Here is a 19687-nt window from a genome sequence, read left to right as displayed (position 1 = left end):
CGATTGTGAGCGTCAGTTATCTTTCAGATTGGACGTGGTGAGTTGATGTTTTTCCTAAAATTTCTCTGGAACTCAAACAGATTCACACAGCTAGGTATCTACTACTCTTTCCATCGTTCTGTAAGCATTTCGTGTTAGTTTTCCGCAATCATGATTTCCGAAACTAATGATTCGGTAATATCATGTATGCCACTGAAATTCTCAAGAGATGACGCTGCCAGTGGCATCGTGTGCTACTGGGAAAAGAAAAATCCTTGAAGACGGAAGTTGGTATCATTATATTTACGATTCAGTCATCCTATGAAAGAAAGACCCCAAAAGCGTTCTTTTGTTTCGAGCATCCTATTGCAGTAATATTTATTCATTCCCTAAATGTAAGGTAACGGGGACGTTACAGGCCTCACTCATTTGAACCAATTCCAACGGATAGGGAATGGGACAAATAAGTACCCAGTTGGGAAGATTTGGAGAAGTGCGTTGATCTTTTCAATAGGACGGGGTCGATGTGTGCAACTGGTGCCGTGAGAAGCAGTTACATTTTATACCTGTACGAAACTGCATGAATCTCCTCAAGCATTAGCCAAGGCTTTGGAGACGTGTCAGCTGCGTATCAGTGATGGTACCTACGCGAAAGGAAATATGCACATGTTAGTTGTCCTGGCATCCAGCATCTTTGGAATATAGGTTGATGACTGGAGCATTGTGTTTGATGCCCAGCCGACGTACCGACCACAGTACACATTATGACCAGTGCCGTTAACAGTTCAAGCATCAGGAGTATCAGAGGAATAACCACATGTAATATTCCCTGGTGTTTCTATTTCGAAATAAAATCGCTAACAGCAGACCTGTTATCTTATAATTCCTAGAAAAGCTGTATAATGACATGCAAGAACTTCTCTGAAGTTTATTCCAGCTTAGTAATTTTTGCTGGATGATTCTAATTAAAATTTGACTATGGCAGTTGTGAATTATGACTATTTCTACAGGGTGTCCGAAGTATTAAGGGACAAAAATCATGGAGATTGTAGATGAACTTAACTTGTACTGGCGGTGAGAATGTAACAGTCATAAACGAACATTTACCTTTTGTTCTGTAAACAACTTGCGCCTTATACACAGTTCAGTCACATTAATGTGACCAACTGCATATGTTTGACGCCGACGTCCAATAGCCAATTACAGATGACAGGTGGCAATACTAACATGGGAGTGTGTAAGATACCGCTCATTTGCAGATAAGAGCGCATTTTACTTCCAGTTTTGCTATTTTACATACGTCAAGTGAATGTATCAGCGCTGCAGTACGTATGGAGTTACGAATGAGCGGTAGGTTCCCAAGCCGGTTAGCAGAGGCGATCGGCCATCTGGCGCTTTCAGAGGCAGTGCAATGTGGTCCCGATGCAGAACTCGTTCGTGGTGTCAGAAAAGAGATATATAGGGACAGTACATTTATTCTGGCGTAATTAAGTAATTGTTATTAATAAATATTTGTCAACAACTGTTGTCATTTGCCACTCAGACATTTGGAGGAGTCTACACGTCATAAACAATATCTTTCAATAATTTTACAGTGACAGGAAACGTTAATATAAATAAGTAAATAATTAACTTTGGCGTAACTGCAGATGTATTTCCTTATACGAACTGTACCGATTGTATGCACAAGTACGAGATTTTTGCCTTAGTCAGCGGACGTTGAGAGGATGCTTTTCGATCCAGTCATGCAATAGACCTTGCTCTCGTACCGTTAACAGTTAGCTTATAATCAGTGCGAACAAGTTCATTTTACGGTGTTTCTTAAATAAACGCACCAAAGTGGCATCTCGCGTAAAAATTATTTGCACACTACTTTATTGTTTAAAACACTGTGTCAACGCTGGGGTAACATTTCGAGACCGCGACAGTACAGATCACGGGGTTCTGAAGCGAAGATCTCATCGAGCCATGTTCGGGTCGCATTTTTATCCGGAAAGTAAATTTCTTGATAGCGGCAAAGGTGAAAAATCTGAGGGTGGAAGATCAGGTGATTAAGGTGCGGAATGACTTCCAATGCAATTCCTGTACAGTGTTTTTTGTTATTCTTGCAGGATGCGAAAGGCGTTATTGTGGACTAGCGTCACAACACAAAGTCCTCCTGGTCGTTGTTCTTGGATTGCTTCTGCAAGACGTTTCAGTCATTGACAATAAATGTCAGCAGTGTTCTTTACACCTCGGGGAAGCACCACACCGTCGCTGTACCACCAGATGCGTAAGATTATCTGTTGTGTACGCATACAGGTCTTTGTATGGGGAGTTGCTGCTCTGTTTGCGCTCGACCATTCCTTTCTCCTCCTTATGTTAGCACAAAGATATCATTTCTCTTCACTAGTAACGATACAGGATAGGAATGGTCGGTGTTGTTCACTAAGAAATAGATGACGTTCAAGCAGAAATACACATGTGGACAGTCACTGATGTTTATGATTTTGGCGTAGCGCATGCAGTACCCATACATCCGAATTTTTAAACTTAACCATTGCATGTAAATATCGCACGATGTTGGAACGATCACAGTTCAAAACATTTCCCAGTTCTCGAGTACACTGACATGGGTCATTGTGGGTGAACGCGTTTAAACGATTTTCAACAAACCCTGAGGGGTTTCCTGAACATGGAGAGTCAGTAATGTCAAAATGATCCTCCCTGAAACGAGAAAACCATTTTCTTGTCACGCTCTGTCAATTGCCATTATCGCCATACATGGTGCAGATGTTTCTGGCTTCCTTCGCTGCTGTCACCCACTATCGATATCAAACAGAAGAATAAGTCGAAAATGTATCGATTTCTCCACTTGGCACTCCATTCTCCAGCGTCCACAGCTCCACTCACTATTTCCAAATGACAAAATGACAGTATGAATACTCAAAAAGCAACAGTGAACTACTAATAGAAAATGAACCATAGCAATTGGAATACCAACATCCAAAAAAGCAAACAAAAAAATCTACGAACTTAGGCACTAACCTTATAATTAGGTTAAAGCTTAAAACACAGTTTTCTTTTAAAACACACACACAAACATACACACAGAGGGTATTATGGATATAAGTGCAAACCTTTTTATATGTGGTACCTTCATATAAACATTACAGTGTTGTTTTTTCTCTTTGTCGAACAGTCTCCCAACAGATATGTTACATAATTTATTACCTGACGTTTTCCGCATGCTCGTAAATCCGCCACTAAGTGAATTATGCCTGTCATTATAGGCTAACCATCTTGCATCCACGCATTCACACTTCAACAACTGACCTGCAGCGTAGGGGAAAACAAGCAGTAATGGCTTGCTCTTTCCACATGCCCAGTACTTAGAGGTTCTAACCAATCTAAAAATATACTACTCCTAGTAGCTATCATTATTAGCGTGCTAATGAAGTTGGGTAGTTGCATTCATGTTTCATGGATCATTTTGCATGATAAATCATCATGATGTGGAATGAGTTATTTTTCATTCATATTGCAAATTACTTTGTACATCTATGGGTACTCTAAACATCAACATATATATACTTTATTCTCCCTCGAAATGAAAACAAGTTATACAGAATGAGTTAGCAATTCCTACCCAGCACCTTATACACATTACAAACATCGAAATTCTATGGTTGGAAGGTGTTGTCAAGAAGAAACTTTTCCAATTTATTTTCAAAATTTACCTTGCTGTCTGTTAGACATTTTATATCACTGGGTAAGTGGTAAAAATTTTTGTTACAGTGTTGTCCACCCCTTTCTGTGCTACAGACAACCTTAATGTTGAGTAATGAATGTCATTTTTTCTTCTAGTATTGTAATTATGTACCTCATTGCTTCTTTTGAACTGTAGTGGATTATTTACAACAAACTTCATGAGGGAATAAATATACAGCGAAGCAATAGTCAGACTGCTCATCTCCTTAAGCATATGTCTACAAGATGATCATGGGTGAGCACCTCATATTATTCTTCCAACACGTTTTTGGACAATGGAGAACTTATTTCTTAAAGATGAGTTATTCTAGAACGTTATTCCACATGACATTACTGAGTGAAGGTAAGCAAAATATGTCAACTTACTGATTTCTCTCTCCCCAAAAGTTGCTATGATTATAAGTGCAAATGTGGCCAAACTAAGTTGTTTCAGGAGTTCCAAAATGTGTTATTTCCCATTTCAGTTCTTATCAGGACGGACACCGAAGAATTTTGAAGTTTCCACCCCATGTATTATTTCATCACCATGTGTTATACTTATCACTGGTGAAGTACCCCTAGAGGTGCAGAACTGAATATGATATGCCTTTGTGAAATTCAGGGTGAGACCATTGGCAAAAACGAGTCAATGAAACTTTTGAGAACTTCGTTCACCATTTCCTCTGTTTCTGTGCGTATGCTGGGAATGATTACAATATTGGTGTCATCTGCAAAAGGAACTAATTCTGCTTGTTGTACATTAGACGGTAGATCATTTACATATATGAGAAACAGTAGTGGACCTAAGATTGAGCCTTGGGGAGCCCCAGTCAGAATTACATCCTGGATTCTGTTGGTTGAATTACTACTAAGTAGAACTTTCTGCATTCTTTTGGTTAGATATGACATGATCCATTGGTTGGCTATACCATCTATCCCATAACACTTCAATTTATCTAGGAGTATACTATGATTCAGACAATCAAATACCTTGGATAGGTCACAGAAAATACCTACTTGTGCTGTTTTGCTATTTAATGCTTGTAATATCTGATGTGTGAACATGTAAATGTCATTCTCAGTAGAGCAACCCTTCTGAAACCCAAACTGTGATTTGCTGAGGATATTATTGTTGCCAAGATGAGATACTATTCTACAATACATCACTTTCTCAAAGATTTTGGAAAATGATGTCAGCAGTGAAATAGCTCGGTAGTTACTGACGTCTCTCTTATCACATTTATTAAACAGGGGTTTAACAATGGCATATTTTAGTCTCTCTGGAAAACCGCTTGAGTTAGTGATGTATTGTATATTTCGGACAATATCAGCCTTATTAAATGGAAACAAATCTTTAGTAATCTATTGTAAACACCATCAAAACCAAAAGAGATTTTATTCTTGAGAGCGTGTATGATACTTTTAACTTCAGAAGCAGAAGATGGTGGTACATTCATATGATGTAATTTTATAAGAGATACTTCTTCAACATACTGGCCCGCCAGGGTAGCCGAGAGCGCTAATATATTGCTTCCTGGACTTGGGTAGGTGCTCTGTCCCCAGATCCAATCCGCCTGGCGGATTAACGACGAGGTCCGGTCTGCCAGCCAGTCTGGATGTGGTTTTTAGGCAGTGTTCCACATCCTGTTAGGGGAATACTGGGCTGGTCCCCATGTTCAGCCTCAGTTACATGTCTCCCAGACATTTGAAAACGTTCACACTATTCCATGGCTTACACTAGACGCAACATTAAATAATAAGATCCCACACTAGATGCAGACAGCTGGGGTACACTAATTCCATTCCAGGAGGTTTGGGGTGGCGGCAGGAAGAGCATCCAGCCACCCTCTGTGACTAACACTGCCATAGTAACACGGCCGACCCCGCGTTGAGGCGGTACAGAGGCCCCAAGAAAGAAAGAAACTTCTTCAACATATTGCTGTGATCTTCATCTTGAACTGTTGGTCCCTATACGTTCTACTATGTTTAATAAACTATTATTAAATATATTTGCTACCTGTGACTTGTCATTTATAGCCCTTCCATTCAATTTAATACTAATGTTATCCTCTTCTGTCATTGGTTGTCCTGTCTCTTGCTTCACTGTATTCAATATTGCCTTAATTCTGTTAAGGTAAGGTACTGATTTCTGACATTATGCAGAAAATACTAATGTACTAAAGTTCAGTGCACTGTTCTCAGTCACCGATAAAAAATATCTGCACATACATCCATTACACACTATACATATGTAATAAAATTAATAAACTGCCAGAGCTGACTCTGATGTAAAATAACCAACAATAAATTTATTTCATAGTACTAAAACATCTATTAACAAGTATTTACAGCTACATACATAAGACATGAATATAACAGATTGTGGTTTACTCAACATATCTATTATTGATGAGATGGTGTGTCTGGTAGAATTCTCAAATCCTGTTGCTGAGTGAAAACATTTAGAAACATGCCATATACGCAACAGATCAAGAATCAGTAATTCTTCACTTATGATATTATGACCTTCGTTCTCCCACCTCCTGTTCCAACAGGTAGATAGAAGTAACATACAGAAGACGTCATACGGTGTACGTTCAGGCAGCACTCAAATACAACACCTCACTTGCAATGTCATTAGCAGAGCTTCAGAAACTGTGAAACTGCCTGGAATTGCCTCACTGGACAATGTTCTAAAAACCAAGTACAACAAGATGCTCATCACCACAACCTGTACCAACAAATCCAAAAATACCCATGCTAGTGCCAATTAACATTGCCAGTTTTCTGACTGGTTTGGTGCAGCCTGTCGCGAACCCCAACTTCACCAACTTCTTCACCTCGGATTAGTACTTGAAACCTATGTCGTCAATTATTTGTTGGATATATTCCAATCTCCGTCTTCCTCTGCACTTTTTACCCTCCGCTGCTCCTTCTAGTACCTTGTAAGTTATTCCGAAATGTCTTAACAGATGTCCTATAATGGTGCTCTTTCTTCTTGTCAGTGTTTTCCATACAAATTCCTTTCCATCTCGATTCTGCAGAGAAACTCCTCATTGCATAACATGTTAGTCCACCTAATTTTCAACATTCTCTTATAGCACCACATTCCAAATACTTCGATTCTCTTCTGTTCTGGTTTTCCCACAGTCCATGTTTCACTGCCATACAATACTGTGCTCCAAACGCACACTCTCATAAATTTCTTCCTCAAATCAAGGTATATGTTTCATATTAGTAGACTTCTCTTGACCAGGAACGCCATTTTTGCCAGTGCTACTCTACTTTTTATGTCCTACTTGCTCCGTTCGTCAAGATTTTTTTTGCTGCTTCAGTAGCGGAATTCCTTAACCCCGCCTACTTCGTAGGCACCCATCCTGATGTTACGTTTCTCATATAACCGTTCTTAATCCCATATATCATATGATTTCATACAACTTAGGTTCTGTAACATCAGAACACGCGGTGGTGCTTAACGGCTTACTACATTACTATTTCACTTGGCGACTAACAACTTTACATCAGACCGCCGTAAACCGCCACAGCGCGGAAACCCCTCTTTCTGCTGTCGTCATTTGGCAGCCTCGCGGTTCCGTGCCTTAGAAAAAAAGGCGCAGTACACTAATCAACAGCAAACCCCCGGTCGATTAGCAGAATTATGTCAACCGGCAAACCATCCATGAAGAAGATTTCAGTTTGGGAGTGCGGGATTGGGGTTCGAAGACATGGTTCTCAAAAGAGGACATCGAACCAATAGACTTCTTGTGGGCAGTGAGTGAGGAAGATGGGAATCGAGTGCTATGGTTGCTAGGACTGGCCAGAAGTTTCCTTCTACAACGTTCGTGGATGTTACAGAAAGATCCAGGAAGTTTTGGATTCTTCCAGAATGTTCTACAGTGTTCCAAAATGTTTTAGAATTTTTCCGAATATTTTAGTATGTTGAAGAATGTCCTCGAATGTTCCATTATCCTGTTGTGATGGGGATACGTTCCAGCTCAGATGGGCATAAATCAGCGATGGCGAATGACATGCATCATTATGAATTATCATGCATTATAAAGGAAAGACTTAACCATTGTTTGTGTAGCCTGTTTCAGGGTTTTGAATTTGATTCACAACATTTTTCATCGATTTTCTGACTTGTTTGATGTGGCCCATCACGTATTCCTCTCTTGTACCAACACTTTCATTTCATCTTTCAACACAGGTCGCCAATTATCTGCTGGATATATTCCAATCCCTGTCATCCTCTACAGTCTTAATCTCCACAGCTCTCTCTGGTACCATGGAAGTTATTACCTTCTGTCTTAATAGATGTCCTGTCATCCTGTTCCTTCTTCCTTTCAGTGTTTCCCTTATATTCCTTTACTCGTCGATTTTACAGAAAACCTCTTCATCCCTTACCTTATTAGTCTGTCTGATTTTCAATATTCTTCTTGAGCACCACATCTTAAATGGTGCAGTTCTCTTCTGTTCCAGTTTTCCCACTCACAACATGCACAGTTCAAAGTTAAGAGGAATCCGACAGATCACTTTCATCATAACTAGTGCCACATACATTACATATTCGAAACCCTGTACCACCGGAAATATTCATTTCGACCCATGAATTAGGCTTGTTCTACCTTCTGTGAGATTTTAACCATGATGTTTTGGAAAATTGTGTAAAAAATCATAGGGATAACCTGGCGTTATACCGGACAACGTGGAGCAGTTGATCAAATGCTGGATTCATAATCTTAACTACAGCCACATAGATTTTTATTTTTCGTTTACTAAATCACTTTCAGTGAATGATAGAATGGTTCCCTATGCAACATTGTGGTGTCTGTAGAGGACCTTGTTGATGATTAGGATGGGTTAAACTGTTAATTACTAGTAACAGGTAAAAATATTGCCATTCCAGCTGGATATTGTTAATACGTATTAATTATTAAATACGTTACACATACGCCATGGAGTAAAGTGTGATCAGCAAAATACATTGAGCTGACGAAATTTATGGGATACATTCTAACATCATGTCGGAGTCCCTTTTCGTCCGGCGTAGTGCAGCAACTCGACGTAGTGTGGAATCAATAAGTCATTTAAAAGTACTCTACAGAAATGGTGAGTCACGCTGCCTCTGTAGTCATTCAGAATTGCGAAAGTGTTGCTCGTGCAGGATTTTATGCACGAGCTGACCTATCGGTTATGTCCCATAAATGTCTGATGGGATTCATGTTGGGAGATCTGGGGGGCCAAGCATTCGCCCGATTTGTCCAGAATATTCTTCAAACCAATCGCGAACGGTTATGGATATATGATAACGAATAAATTGCGAAACGCGTCATATGAGCAATAAAGTTATTTCTTGCCTGACGGTTGACTTCTACCATTGCGTTCCAGTCCGCCTGAGTGTGGAACTACTGATTTTTATAACAGTGGTCACCTGCCTCCAGCGTGACGTAGTCACATTTATATTACTGAAATTAAAACATACTGAAAAATCTCGGAATCGTTGGGCCTGATATCTTGCCAGTATCTTTGTCGATAAGAGGCATGAATCGTCGAGGCTCTCGATTCCCGGAATGGAAGAACTGCCTACATACATAAATAAGTTTGTACGGAACCCCCCTGGGCGGGGGCCCTACTCGCAGTTTTCTTCGTCCGGCGTGTGTCCGTGTTGTCAGCTGACTATCGATCTCCTGCTACGATTCCTGGTGAAACAAAGAGACGGATAACAGCGAGATCCCGCTGCGTGCTAGCAGCCTTAAGTGCGCCGTCCTTGTAAACAACCAGCCCGGAACGTGGGTGCCTACAGTTGTTTGCTGGCTGCCGTCGGTTCTTACTGCACGACGGATTCTCCGATCAGGGGCAACAGGCTGTTCCCGAGTAGGTGGGCTTGCGAGCTGCCTCCGAAAGCTGGGGTTGGGGAGTGTGTGCACCTCGGCGACGCGTGCCATGTGTCAATATTAGAGGGGTCCTGTTACCGCACCGTAGGGGAAATCAGGATTAGTGACGGCAGTGCGAGTAGAGGGTATATGTACGACATCGGGGTCAGGGCCCCATCAGGCTCCCTCTCCTCCTACACGACACCATGGTAAACACATCAACACTTAAGAGGGGCCTTCAACAAGCAGTATCACACTTTTTTCTCTAAAAGGAGATTAGTTTTATTCAGGATTCCAGTACACCATATTAGTCCCCACTCTTTCGGCTACGAAACAATATTTTTCAACATAACCTCCGTTCAATGCGATAGAGTAACGCCACATTATTGAGAGGACCCGGGTGGCCGCAGGGAACCATTCTGGGGTCGACATCGGAGCCTACGTCTTGCTGCATCAATAACCTCCCACTCATCCACATATTGCTTCCGTTGGATTGCATCCATTATATTGGGCCAAACAGATAAAAGGCGGAAGGTGCGAGATCCGGACTGTAAGGTAGATGAGGAAGAACAGTCCACTGAAGGTATGTGAGTTCCTCTCGAGTATGCACAGTTACGTGAGGCCTTTCGTTGTCATGAGGAAGGAAAAGTTCATTTGCATTTTTGTGCTCACGAACGAGCCGAAGTCGTTTCTTCCGTTTGCTGATGCCAGCACAGTACACTTCAGAGCTGACAGTCGCATCATGATGGACGACATCAGATAGAATAATCATCCCTACAGAGTCCCAGAAGACCATCGCCATCACTGTACCGGCTAAGGGTGCGGCTTTGAACTTTTTCTTCGGAGGAGAGGTAGTGTGCCGCCACTCCATGGATTGCCGTTTTGTTTCTGGTTCGGAGTGATGAACCCATGTTTCATGACCTATGATGATGATGGAAAAAAGTGTCACAATCAGCTTCATATCGCGCAAGCAATTCCGCACAGACGGTCCTGCGTTGCTCGCTAGGTAAGGAGGAACCCAGTGGGCGCACATCATTGAGTACCACAAGTGATGTATGAGTGTATCAGCACTAACAACAAAGAGGTGTTTGATTGTAGTCTGTCGACCGCGTGGTATGAGAGTGTCCGCACGTTCCAACTAGGACAGTTGATAAAATATTGATATATCAATTTTCTCCGAAAGGTGTCGCCCTACAGAGTGATAATAATTAAAGTTAATGTTTCATGCTTTCATGCCTTGCAACGTCTGTTCAGAAGAGATCTCCATCCCCTCGTACTCTTACGGATTTATGGACAGCCGTACGAAATTCATGGTGTACATTTCTTCCAGCACTACTTCAGACATTAGTCGAGTCCATGCCGCGTCGTGTTGCGGCACTTCTGCGTACTCGCGGGGGCCCTACACGATATTAGGCAGGTGTACCAGTTTCTTTGGCTCTTCAGTGCAGTATGGAGGTATTTATTAAACTCGTTAAGGACTATAGAAACACTGTATTCATTACGTTGAATCGTATTATATAAAACATATCAAACAATAAATATATTGTCAGAAATGTGATGAAATTCAAAATTCAAACAGTAAATAGCTTCTTCAAGAATTAATTCTTGTTCCATATTTCGTATTGTATTCTTCAAATTAATAAATATCTTGTACTACACACTTTTTAAAGTAGCATCAGTTTGTCACATGTAGTTCTGTTAGCATCCTAAGGAGTGGCCGAGCGGTTAAAGGCGCTACAGTCTGGAATCGCACGACCGCTACGGTCGCAGGTTCGAATCCTGCCTCGGGCGTGGATGTGTGTGATGTCCTTGGGTTAGTTAGGTTTAAGTAGTTCTAAGTTCTAGGGGACTTATGGCCACAGCAGTTGAGTCCCATAGTGCTCAGAGCCATTTGAACCATTTTTTGTTAGCATCCTAAACATATACAAAAACATACAACATCAACGTAAAGAACCTTGTTGTTCAACACGATAAAGAAATCATGTGTGGTCTGAAAAGATATAGATTAGTATATAAATTTCATCTATATTTAAACACAGTATGATTACTTCACCAGTAAATTCCAACTATAAACGGGATCCTAGGCTGTCGAGAAACTAATGGGAGTATTTCTTCTCTAACTGAACCCAGGGCCGCCTGGTGTAACGTTCGTGTTTAGTTGTTTAGTTATATAGTTAGCTTGGCTGATGGAAAATTATTCTCTTACGTATTATAATACATTATTATGTCAGTTCAAACTGGGATTTTATTACAAAAGATATCTCCGGTCGCTACCTCAACTGACTTACCACTTAACTAGCCTCAATGTTTGCTTGGAAAGAAAAAAACATTTTGTGGACAGACTTCAATTAAGGAGAAATTGGTGAAATTTTGATTAGTTTTATAATTTTTTAATTAATTCTGTAGGAAAATCGACTTGGGAAACGCTCTTAAACACGTTCAAAAAATCATACAAGTGTGAGCTAAGAGCAGATCCTGGCAGAACCTCCATAGGGAACTGCGTAAATAGCGGTTGAATTATTGACATCAGAAACGGCTTTTACAATACACCTCTTTTGTGATTAAATCTTTAAAACGGACGCACATGAACAATCATATATTTAACAGAAACATTAAATTATCATAGTGGTTGGTAGTGAATATTGTTGTTAAAAAGATCCGAAATGCATACATCAATAACACGATTATTTGAAATTGGGAGTCCTTTGGGAAAGATGGGTTACACTTGCACACATTCAGACTAAACGTTCATCACAGAGAAAGAAGCTGCTCTATAATTTAAAAAGGGAAACAAGGTCCAAACTGGATAAGAGAGACTAACTTCAATGGCCGAATATTTTAACAGAAAATTATTCTCAAACTTATAAAAAAATTACGCGAGATTTGAATTAAGAACAGTGAATAGGAACTATGTGTTGTGGGTAATTCTTGCAGCACAGGAGCCACGGAAAATCAATAATAATGACGCGGATACGCACTACCAAGAATAATCGATGAAATATAACAAAAATTCATGACAAGAAAGAACACGAAGTCAAACAATAAAACTCGAGAATTTACTTAAGAAACTAAATTAGTTCAGTTGCTACCAAAGAACACTCAAGGACAATCTCATGAACATAAACTTGGTCAAGGCTACCGATAATGCACAAAGGAAACTCACTTAAATCTGCACAAAACACAGCTGCCATTTCTTAACATCACTACAGTGTGTTAAAACCATACGCAGTGCTCAAACCATTTACACGATTTATACAGGAATCTAGTCACACTCATAGATTCACGTGGTGTCACGCTTCGCAATCCCAAAGCAATAGGTCACTTAGAAAATACTATTATAAATTTAAAAAATCTCGAAATCATTCTCAATTCCTACCTACGCAAGGTACCCCGAGTTATTCCATTACAGCTGAACCCCACTAAGAATTGAATTAAGGATTCGGTTGAGCTGAAACTTATCCATTCACAAAATTATAACACTGAGGACTAAAACTAGGTGCTACGTCTTGAACGATCCCTAGGGCAGTGAGACTGTTCGGTACTTGGCCAGAGTCCCCTTCTCAGACCGGAAGCCGGCGCACAGACATTATGCAATGAACTTAGCAAAAGTGTCCGATCATAGCCCGCCGGTGTCCCTCTGACCCAGAAGAGTTCCCCTTCCCTATACACAGAAGTTGACTAAACTGTCCCTACATTTAGGGATACTTACCCTAGGTACAAAGCCATATGGAAACTCCAGCAGACGACAAACACACTTCCAAGCAGACAGCCAGAGCGATGGAAGAAGAGAAACCGTACATACAGGGTGAGTCACCTAACATTACTGCTGGATATATTTCGTAAACCACATCAAATACTGACGAATCGATTCCACAGACCGAACGTGAGGAGAGGGGCTAGCGTAATTGGTTAATAGAAACGATACAAAAGTGCACGGAAGTATGTTTTTTAACACAAACCTGCGTTTTTTTAAATGGAACCCCGTTAGTTTTGTTAGCACATCTGAACATATAAACAAATACGTAATCAGTGCCGTTTGTTGCATTGTAAAATGTTACTTACATCCGGAGATATTGTAACCTAAAGTTGACGCTTGAGTACCACTCCTCTGCTGTTCGGTCGTGTGTATCGGAGAGCACCGAATTACGCAGGGATCCAAAGGGAACGGTGATGGACCTTAGGTACAGAAGAGATTGGAACAGCACATTACGTCCACATGCTAACACCTTTTTATTGGTCTTTTTCACTGACGCACGTGTACATTACCATGAGGAGTGAGTTACACGTACACACGTGGTTTCCGTTTTCAATTACGGAGTGGAACAGAGTGTGTCCTGACATGTCAAGCTAATAGATGTTCAATGTGGTGGCCATCATTTGCTGCACACAATTGCAATCTCTGGCGTAATGAATGTCGTACACGCCGCAGTACATCTGGTGTAATGTCGCCGCAGGCTGCCACAATACGTTGTTTCATATCCTCTGGGGTTGTATGCACATCACGGTACTCATTCTTCTTTAACGTACCCCACAGAAAGAAGTCCAGAGGTGTAAGATCAGGAGAACGGGCTGGCCAATTTATGCATCCTGCACGTCCTATGAAACGCCCGTCGAACATCCTGTCAAGGGTCAGCCTAGTGTTAATTGCGGAATGTGCAGGTGCACCATCATGCTGATACCACACACGTCGACGCGTTTCCAGTGGGACATTTTCGAGAAACGTTGGCAGATCATTCTGCAACTGAACGTCGGAGGTTTCAAGCGTCCTACGGTCGCAGGTTCGAATCCTGCCTCGGGCATGGATGTGTGTTATGTCCTTAGGTTAGTTAGGTTTAAGTAGTTCTAAGTTCTAGGGGACTGATGACCACAGCTGTTAAGTCCCATAGTGCTCAGAGCCATTTGAACCATTTCAAGCGTCTACTTTAGGTTACAATATTTCCGGATGTAATTAATATTTTACAATGCAACAAACGGCACTGATTACGTATGTGTTTATATGTTCAGATGTACTAACAAAACTAACGTGGTTCCATTTAAAAAAAACGTAGGTTTGTGTTAAAAAACACACTTCCGTGCATTTTTGTATGGTTTGTATTAAACAATTACACTAGCCCCTCTCCTCACGTTCGGTCTGTGGAATCAGTTCGTCAGTATTTGATGTGGTTTACGACATATATCCAGCGGTAACGTTAGGTGACTCACCCTGTGTATGATGTAACATGAGTTCCCCTTCCCTATACACAGAAGTTGACTAAACTGTCCCTACATTTAGGGATACTTACCCTAGGTACAAAGCCATATGGAAACTCCAGCAGACGACAAACACACTTCCAAGCAGACAGCCAGAGCGATGGAAGAAGAGAAACCGTACATACAGGGTGAGTCACCTAACATTACTGCTGGATATATTTCGTAAACCACATCAAATACTGACGAATCGATTCCACAGACCGAACGTGAGGAGAGGGGCTAGCGTAATTGGTTAATAGAAACGATACAAAAGTGCACGGAAGTATGTTTTTTAACACAAACCTGCGTTTTTTTAAATGGAACCCCGTTAGTTTTGTTAGCACATCTGAACATATAAACAAATACGTAATCAGTGCCGTTTGTTGCATTGTAAAATGTTACTTACATCCGGAGATATTGTAACCTAAAGTTGACGCTTGAGTACCACTCCTCTGCTGTTCGGTCGTGTGTATCGGAGAGCACCGAATTACGCAGGGATCCAAAGGGAACGGTGATGGACCTTAGGTACAGAAGAGATTGGAACAGCACATTACGTCCACATGCTAACACCTTTTTATTGGTCTTTTTCACTGACGCACGTGTACATTACCATGAGGAGTGAGTTACACGTACACACGTGGTTTCCGTTTTCAATTACGGAGTGGAACAGAGTGTGTCCTGACATGTCAAGCTAATAGATGTTCAATGTGGTGGCCATCATTTGCTGCACACAATTGCAATCTCTGGCGTAATGAATGTCGTACACGCCGCAGTACATCTGGTGTAATGTCGCCGCAGGCTGCCACAATACGTTGTTTCATATCCTCTGGGGTTGTATGCACATCACGGTACTCATTCTTCTTTAACGTACCCCACAGAAAGAAGTCCAGAGGTGTAAGATCAGGAGAACGGGCTGGCCAATTTATGCATCCTGCACGTCCTATGAAACGCCCGTCGAACATCCTGTCAAGGGTCAGCCTAGTGTTAATTGCGGAATGTGCAGGTGCACCATCATGCTGATACCACACACGTCGACGCGTTTCCAGTGGGACATTTTCGAGAAACGTTGGCAGATCATTCTGCAACTGAACGTCGGAGGTTTCAAGCGTCCTACGGTCGCAGGTTCGAATCCTGCCTCGGGCATGGATGTGTGTTATGTCCTTAGGTTAGTTAGGTTTAAGTAGTTCTAAGTTCTAGGGGACTGATGATTACAGCTGTTAAGTCCCATAGTGCTCAGAGCCATTTGAACCATTTCAAGCGTCTACTTTAGGTTACAATATTTCCGGAGGTAATTAATATTTTACAATGCAACAAACGGCACTGATTACGTATGTGTTTATATGTTCAGATGTGCTAACAAAACTAACGTGGTTCCATTTAAAAAGACGTAGGTTTGTGTTAAAAAATATACTTCCGTGCATTTTTGTATGGTTTGTAATAAACAATTACACTAGCCCCTCTCCTCACGTTCGGTCTGTGGAATCGGTTCGTCAGTATTTGATGTGGTTTACGACATATATCCAGCGGTAACGTTAGGTGACTCACCCTGTATATGATTAATACTTTTCTGCCTCAAACTCTTAATACATTTCTAGGTAACGTTGAAAATGATTAAATATGAAATAAAGTTCAGATATAGTAATTTGTGTATTGTGTATTGAATCGGGAACCTAGAAACGACGGAGAGGCTTTGTCCCTGCCGTAGCCCTCAGTGGTTCACAACCCCACAAAAGGCTACTGCAGTCCCCTCACCCCACCGCCGCCGCACACGGAACCCAAGGCTAAAGTGCGGTTTGGCCCCCAGCGACCCCCCCCCCCTCCCCACCCCTCCCCGGGAACGTCTCATACCAGACGAGTGTAACACCAAATGTTTGCGTGGTAGAGTAATTGTGGTGTACACGTACGTGGAGACAGTGTTTGTGCAGCAAATGCCGACATAGTGTAACTGAGGCGGAATAAGGGGAACCAGGCCGCATTCACCGAGGCAGACGGAAAACCGCCTTAAAAACCATTCACAGGCTGGCCGGCACACCGGACCTCGACACTAATCCGCCAGGCGGCTTCGTGCCGGGGACCGGCACGCCTTCTCGCTCGGGATGCAGCGTGTTAGACCACACGGCTAGCTGGGCGGGCAGTTATATCTATTAGAGGCAGAGTACTTTTCTTGCGAATGCTGTGTGCAACATTCATGTAGTCAGTGAAGAACTTTCGTAATTTACTTCGGTGGAACTGTAAGACCTATGGGATATGGGACGCGTCTACATTTAGCGGGATTTTACGAGGTGCATTCAAGTTCTAAGGCCTCCGATTTTTTTTCTCCGGACTGGAAAGAGATAGAAACATGCACATTGTTTTAAAATGAAGCCGCGTTCATTGTCAATACGTCCCAGAGATGGCAGCACCGTATGGCAGATGGAATTTTACCGCCAGTGGTGAGAATGAGAACTGTTTTAAATACTTAAAATGGCGACGTTTTCCTTACTTGATCAGAGTGCAATCATTCGTTTTCTGAATTTGCGTGGTGTGGAACCAATTGAAATTCATCGACAGTTGAAGGAGACATGTGGTGATGGAGTTATGGATGTGTCGAAAGTGCGTTCGTGGGTGCGACAGTTTAATGAAGGCAGAACATCGTGTGACAACAAACCGAAGCAACCTCGGGCTCACACAAGCCGGTCTGACGACATGATCGAGAAAGTGGAGAGAATTGTTTTGGGGGATCGCCGAATGACTGTTGAACAGATCGCCTCCAGAGTTGGCATTTCTGTGGGTTCTGTGCACACAATCCTGCATGACAACCTGAAAATGCGAAAAGTGTCATCCAGGTGGGTGCCACGAATGCTGACGGACGACCACATGGCTGCCCGTGTGGCATGTTGCCAAGCAATGTTGACGCGCAACGACAGCATGAATGGGACTTTCTTTTCGTCGCTTGTGACAATGGATGAGACGTGGATGCCATTTTTCAATCCAGAAACAAAGCGCCAGTCAGCTCAATGGAAGCACACAGATTCACCGCCACCAAAAAAATTTCGGGTAACCGCCAGTGCTGAAAAAATGATGGTGTCCATGTTCTGGGACAGCGAGGGCGTAATCCTTACCCATTGCGTTCCAAAGAGCACTTCGGTAACAGGTGCATCCTACGAAAATGTTTTGAAGAACAAATTACTTCCTGCACTGCAACAAAAACGTCCGGGAAGGGCTGCGCATGTGCTGTTTCACCAAGACAACGCACCCGCACATCGAGCTAACGTTACACAACAGTTTCTTCGTGATAACAACTTTGAAGTGATTCCTCATGCTCCCTACTCACCTGACCTGGCTCCTAGTGACTTTTGGCTTTTTCCAACAATGAAAGACACTCTCCGTGGCCGCACATTCACCAGCCGTGCTGCTATTGCCTCAGCGATTTTCCAGTGGTCAAAACAGACTCCTAAAGAAGCCTTCGCCGCTGCCATGGAATCATGGCGTCAGCGTTGTGAGAAATGTGTACGTCTGCAGGGCGATTACGTCGAGAAGTAACGCCAGCTTCATCGATTTCGGGTGAGTAGTTAATTAGAAAAAAAATCGGAGGCCTTAGAACTTGAATGCACCTCGTACTGAGAATCTTGACCTTCATCGTATTAGGTCTAAAACTCTGCTTCCGCCGATTTACAATAGCTTGCAGGTGCAGAAGGTGATGTGCAGGCGGTACGTTGTAAGTGTCATACAATAAGCGTAGGTATTTGTAAACAGAATGTCATCAAAATATTAGTCTTTGTGTGACTGCACCATAAAGTTATTCTCGACTTAATATGTCAGTTTACGAGCCCAATTCTCATTTGCGGGAAGTTTCATTTCTTCCTTTTACACGATGAAATCTGCGGCTAGGCACATAAAATTCTGGGTAAGACCTACGGTGAGGCGCCTGTTAGTGAAGGAACGTGCAGAAAATGGTACGACGCTTTAAGAACGTTGACAGTGACGTCGAAGTCTGACATGGCGGTGGAAGGGAAAAGATTTTCGAAGCTGCTGAAACCGACTGGAACAATCCTAGGATATCGTTATGTAAAGCAGTTGAAGCGTATGAGCCGAGCACCGAAATACAGCGGTACACATCAAAAAGTGACGATATTCGACCCCATATCGCAAAACCCGTGAAAACGTACTTGGAAATGTTGAAATAGGAAGTTCTACTCCAGCCAACTTTTTATCCAGACATTGCTCCCTCTGACTACCACCTATTTTTATCAATGGTACACGAGCTGGTGGACCAGCACTTCCGGTCATATGAACAAGTGCAAAATTGGATCGATTCATTGGGTCTCCGTCGCGGGATTCGTATGCTGCTCCAAAGATGGGAGAAAGCAGTGTTCACGATGTCCAGTATTGTGAATCGTATTTTCTTCAACTTTTTCACAATAAAGCTTTTAAATTCGAGAATCAACGGCGGAAGCGAAGTTTTATACCCAATCCGTAAGAAACACGTACAACACGGTTGATAATTTCCAGCCAGCACGCTACTAATTATGCGTAGTGAATACTAATGAATACGGAACTTCGGTTTTGGAGTTGCAATTACATCATTTCGTGCTCCCTTTAGGTTACTATGTTTTTTTTTTAATTTGTTAACTTCCAGTCACACTGCTGAAATGATTAACTATATGTGAATCATTGGGAGAAATGTGCGACTACCACAAAGACATGCAGGAAATGTTATCTCCCTCTTTTTGTTATGTACATCGGACAAACAATTTGTCTCCCGCTAACAGATATTCTGACGTAGAAGAAGAAATTGAACTCCATATGGAAGAGATAGTGGATCCAGTTTAGAATCAGAATTTAAAAGAACTCTGCGAGACTGAAGATCAAATAAGACAAAAGGGATAGACGATGTT

Source organism: Schistocerca cancellata, chromosome 7, assembly GCF_023864275.1.
Source record: "Schistocerca cancellata isolate TAMUIC-IGC-003103 chromosome 7, iqSchCanc2.1, whole genome shotgun sequence".
Lineage (NCBI taxonomy): Eukaryota > Metazoa > Arthropoda > Insecta > Orthoptera > Acrididae > Schistocerca > Schistocerca cancellata.
The sequence above is the reverse complement of the archived record's forward strand: the minus strand, read 5'-3'. Positions refer to the sequence as shown.